Source organism: Phascolarctos cinereus, unplaced genomic scaffold, assembly GCF_003287225.1.
Source record: "Phascolarctos cinereus isolate Bilbo 61053 unplaced genomic scaffold, phaCin_HiC Scaffold_7;HRSCAF=346, whole genome shotgun sequence".
Lineage (NCBI taxonomy): Eukaryota > Metazoa > Chordata > Mammalia > Diprotodontia > Phascolarctidae > Phascolarctos > Phascolarctos cinereus.
Window position 1 is genome coordinate 11,007,456 of NW_027556180.1, and position 5,441 is coordinate 11,012,896.

A 5,441-nucleotide genomic window follows, 5' to 3' on the forward strand; every position below is an offset into this window, starting at 1 on the left:
CCAGCCCACTGGAGCTGGGCTCTCTGCAGGAGAGTTTGAACGGTTGGCGGTTCAGCCCCAGAAAGGACCTCAGTGTCCAGTACCTTTTCTTACCAGGTGACCTTCAGAACTTTCTAGGACAATTCAAGTGGAAGCCATTCCGTTTCCTGGCATGGTTTCCTGTTTTCACAAGCATACAACAATGAGGTCAGCGCAACAGCTCTGTATACTTTCACTTTGGTAGACAGCCTAATACCTCTTCTCTCCCATATTCCCTTCAGTCTCCCACACACTGAGTAAGCTCTGGCAATGTAGGCATCAACCTCATCACCTGTGTGTACATCCCTGGAAAGTACACTGCCAAGGTAAGCACACTTGTACATAGAATTCAGTATTTCTCCCTTTGCTATAACTGACATATGGATAGTGTGAAGAACCTTTGGTTTCTTGGTGTTCCTTGTCAGGTCAAAATTAGCACAAATAGCAGAGAATCAATCCATACTTTGTTGCATCTCAGCCTCAGAGTTCTGTATTGAGTGCACAATCATCTGAGAACAAAAAGTCACGTGCCAACTCTCCCTCCACGTTAGTCGTGGCTTGTAGCCTTTTCAAGCTAAATATAAAGCCATGGAACGTCAGAGATAGAAAGGAAGACAGAGATCATCCCATCCAATCCTCTCAGTTTACAGGTAAGAAAAACCGAGTCCTGTAGAGTGATGTACTTTGAGGTCACAGTGCTGCTTCTGAAAAGTGGCAGCAGGATATTCCATTACACACAAACCCCACCAGCTGGGAAGACTGAAAAGCTTTCAAATGTCCGGCTTTGCGATTTGTGTAATATCAGCTGTGCTTCCTGATAGTAGAAGATATAAGCTAGGTATTCCTTCAGACTGTCTTCCCCTCCGGAGGTTTTTAGGATAAGGGCTAATGCTTATTTTCCTGACTATAAGTAAGAGGAAGAACTAGAGCAAAATTGCAGTACTCCCTTCCAGTGCCCCAGTCAGATTAAAATGTAATTGGGAAGTATTTAACAAAATGTATAAAAATACTATAGAACATAGATAATGTTAATATGTGGTTTTCTAAGTTAATAGGCAACCCCCACAAGGATCCTTCTATACAGTTTGGGGGCCTCATTTCTATTTTTTGATATCACTTAATTAGTTGACTGTGGGTCTCTCCCAGCCAAAATAACAGTAATAATGTTCGCATTTGAAAACCAAAAGTAGAACTCCTTCCACTGGGACCCCTCTAGGAGGGGCCTCTGGCCAGGCCAAAATCAAAGTGCAGTAAATACAACCAGGAAACATCCAGGGAGAGTAGAGTCTGCATTATTACGGATTTTCCTCACTTAGCTTGTCATTTTTCTCAGCTTCTGCTGAGAGGCCACACCCTCCCTCTGGGGCCAGCAGCTTTCTCTGCCTCTTCCCAAACTATAGGCATAACTAGGGCTAAGTTGATGGGCAGAAAGCAGGGATCATGAGCACAGCTACGGATGGCTGACAGAGAAGGGCAGCGGCTTACACGTCGTCTGGCCTCACTTGTGGCCCTTTCCCCTCTGCTATTAACAAGAGGAAACTGGGAAAGTGGGACTGGGCCAATGGTGTCCAATGTAACTCCGCGAGCATCTAGGGATTCCTCTGTGTGTGCCAGGCACTGGGATAAAAATGGCCTGAAGGAGCTTATATTCCAGGCACTATTCGGTTAAAGAAGGGGTGTGTGTGGGTGTGTGTGCGCGCGCCCACGTGCGTGGCCGCAACATCACAGGAAACAATATTGAAAGACTTCAAAACTCTGAGCAGTGCAATCATTCAATGGGGATGGGGATGGGAAGGGAGAACAAGCATTTATCATGCACCTACTGTGTGCTACGAGCTTGACAAATACAATCTCATGTGACAGGGCGCTGGCCTGGGAGTTAGGAGGACCTGGCTTCAAAGCCTGTCTCTGACTCCGATGAGCAATACGACCCTGGGCAAGTCATGTCACCTCACGAACCTGTTTCCTCATCTTCAAAATGAGGGGCTGAACCCCATTGCCTCTCAGGTCCCTTCCAGCTCCCAATCTTTAGTTAAATGGATCTTCCATGCCAGACATGCTGAGCTCTGGGGCTACAAAAGCCAAACATTTCCTGCTTTCAGGGAGCTTACATTCAAATGGGGGAGACCACATATTCACCTATAAATATAGACAAGATGATTTCCAAGGAGGAGTGTTCTAGCAGCTGGGAGAATCAGGAAAAGCCCTCAGATAAGGAGCAGTGTTTGAACCAAATGAAACTATGACTTAGATAGGAAAGGTCATATTGTAAACAAATTAGAGGAATAAGGAAGAAACTTCCTTTCAGATCTATCAACAGGGGAAAAGCTCACGACTGAGCAAAGGAGAAAGAATCACAGAAGGCAAAATGGGCAATTTTTGTGACATAAACTTTAAAAGCTTTTTTTTAATATACAAACAAAACAGTGTAGCTACAATTTGAAAGGAAACAGTTAACTGGGAAAACTATTTGCAGCAAATTTATCTGATAAAGGCCTCATTTCCAATATATATAAGGTATTTATTCAAATGTATAAGAACAAGAGCCATTCTCCAATGAACAAGAGGTCAAAGAATTTGAACAGGCTGCTGCCAAACACAGAAATCCCAACTATACTTATAGCCATGAGAAAAAAATGCTCCAAATAATCAATAATTATAGAAACACAAATTAAGGCACCCCTGAGGTTTCTGCTTTTTACTCATCAGCTAGGCAAAGGTGACAAAAAAGGAAAACGACAACTGTTGGGGCATCTAGGCCCACTGAGGCACCATTTTCCTGTATATTAGTATAAGCCTGGTGGAGCTGTGACTTGTTACAACTATTCTGGAAAGTAACTTGGAACAATGCCAGAAAAATCACTAACCTCTTTAGCCCCAGCTTTATGGCTGCTAAGTCAGCTTCTTCCTCACATAAAAAATCAAAGGCAGAGGAAAAGGATTTAGGTGTACAAAGGTATTTGTAGAAGCTTGTTTTATGGCAGCAAAGAATGGGAAACTGGGGTGGGGGTGCCCATCAACTGGGGGGAAAGGCTGAGCAAGTCATTGTAGTATGTGTTGTAGGGAATGAATGATGGAGAGGTCTCTTTCAGGGAAACCTCAGAAGACTTGTATGGACTGATGCAAAGGAAAGGGAGCAGAACCAGGAGAACAAGCTAGATTATGCTGATGCCATTGTAAAGAAAAAGAACTCTGAAGGACTGGAGAATTGCATTCAACATAAGGAGCAACCCCAATTCTGGAGGACCAAAGATGAATCATACCAGCCATCTACTGAGGCACTGGCCTCAGGATGCAAATTGAGAAGCTGGCTGTTTTGGACAAGGCCATTGCAGAAACTTGTACCTGACTCTGCATATTTGTTATAAAGATCTGGTCTCTCTTTCTTTTTCAGTCGGGGGTGGGGAGGTGGACAAAATAGATTTTTGTTTATTGAAAATAAATGTAAAAATCATGGTTTATGAGTCTGATACTATCGCATAGAGAAAACAAATTCTTGTTAATTGAAAAATTAAATAAAGTTTTAAAACACAACAGTAGTAGCAGACCAGGTATGGAACTGCTATGCCCTTCACCCCATGTCCATATGATTCTGATTTCTTCTACTATGTCTGTTTTACAAGCTTTTTGTTCCACAAACTATGGAAATTAAAAGTTTTTTTTTTTTATGGCAACAGCTATTAAAATGTTGGGTCAATGTTTACAACAAAGAGATCATGTTTGAGCTGAGCCTGGAAAGAAGTGAAGGATTAGCTTCTACATTAAGGGCCCGCAGGGCTTGGAATGTGATATTCTGGAGGGCAAAGGAGATAGGATTACAGCCAAGAATCACCTATCCAGCAAAACTAAGAATAGTACTTCAGAAGAAAAAAATGGGCATTCAGTGAAACAGAGGACTTTCAAGCATTCCTGATGAAAAGCCCAGAACTGAATAGAAAATTTGACTTTCAAATACAAGACTCAAGAGAAGCATGAAGAGGTCAACAGGAAAAAGAAATCATGAGGGACTTGTTAAGGGTGAACTGTTCACATTCCTGCACGGAAAGACGACATTTGTAACTCAGGAGACCTGTGTCAGTATCAGGGGAGTTGGAGGGGAAAAAAATTATATGTAGATAGATAGAGGGCACAGACTAGGTTGAAGATGAATGGGTGGTATCTGGTGAATAAAATTAATGGGTGAGAGAGGATTATACTGGGAGAAGGAGAAAGGGAGAGGTAGAATGGGGTAAATTATCTCACATAAAACAGACAAGAAAAGGCTTTTACAGTGGAGGGGAAACAGGGGAAGGTGAGAAGGAATGAGTGAATCTTATTCTCATAGGATTTGGCTTAAGGAGGGAATAACATACACACTCAGTTGGGTATGGAAATCTGTCTTACCCCTACAAGAAAAATAGGGGAGAAGGGGATGACAGTTGGGGATGACAGATGTGAGGGCAGACTGGGTGAGGGGGTAATCAGAAGCAAACATTTCTGAGGAGGGTCAGGATCAAAAGAGAGAATAGAATAAATTGGGGGCAGGATAGGATGAAGGGAAATATAGTTTTCCACAGCATGACTACTATGGAAGTGTTTTGCATGACTACACATGTATAACCTGTATCAAGTTGCATGTCTTCTCAATGAAGGTGGGTGGGGAGGGAGGGAGAGAATTTGGAACCTCACGTTTTAAAAACAAATGTTAAAAAATTGCTTTCACATGCAACTTGGAAATAAGATATCAGGCAATGGGGTATAGAAATCTATACACCAGGTACACTGAAGCTCCCGAGAATAGAGGAGCAGATGTAGAAAGTGAGGTCCCAGACAGATACCGAGCTCCTTGAGAAGAGCCTGGGGGCCAGTCTGTGCTGTCCCCAGCATCTTCCGAGGACGGTCCCGCTGGGTTGAGGAGCACTTGGGGGTACTCTGAGTGTGTGTGTGGTGATCCACACGGGGGGGACAGTGATGTAGGGTTTGGATATGGCCAGTGTGAGGATTTATTTTACTTCCCTATGCTTATGCTAAAAGGAGAAAAAATATCAGCCAAGCAGTAACAAAACCAAGCCACGGGCTGGCTCTCTGATGGGACAGGTCTCATTCCATCTTTCTGAAAGACAGGCCTCTGGGGTCACAGTTGATCCCTGTATAAGCCCTCATTTCTTTTTTTTTTTTAAGATTCAATAAATTAATTTAGTTTTCAACATTCACAATCGCAAGATTTTGAGTTCCAAATTTTCTCCCCATCTCATCCCTCCCCCCACTGTAAGACAGAGTGCATTCTGAATACCCCTTCCCCCAATCTGCCCTCCCTTCTATCTCCCCCACTTCTCCCATCCCCTTCCTCTTCTGTTTCCCATCTTGTGTTGTATCTTCCCTTTGACTCTTCTCTTCACACTTAGTCCAATAATTCTGCCCCTGCTTGTGAACCAGGCAAAGAG

The 5,441-nt window shown here is 43.2% G+C and overlaps 1 long non-coding RNA gene across 1 annotated transcript; it reads left to right on the plus strand.

The window, feature by feature from the left end:
• Positions 1-232: 232 nt before the first annotated feature.
• LOC110210238 (uncharacterized) lies at positions 233-3,552 on the plus strand. The gene is made up of 2 exons (XR_002325062.2): positions 233-344; positions 3,111-3,552. It is a non-coding gene; the product is annotated as an uncharacterized LOC110210238 (long non-coding RNA).
• Positions 3,553-5,441: the final 1,889 nt, after the last annotated feature.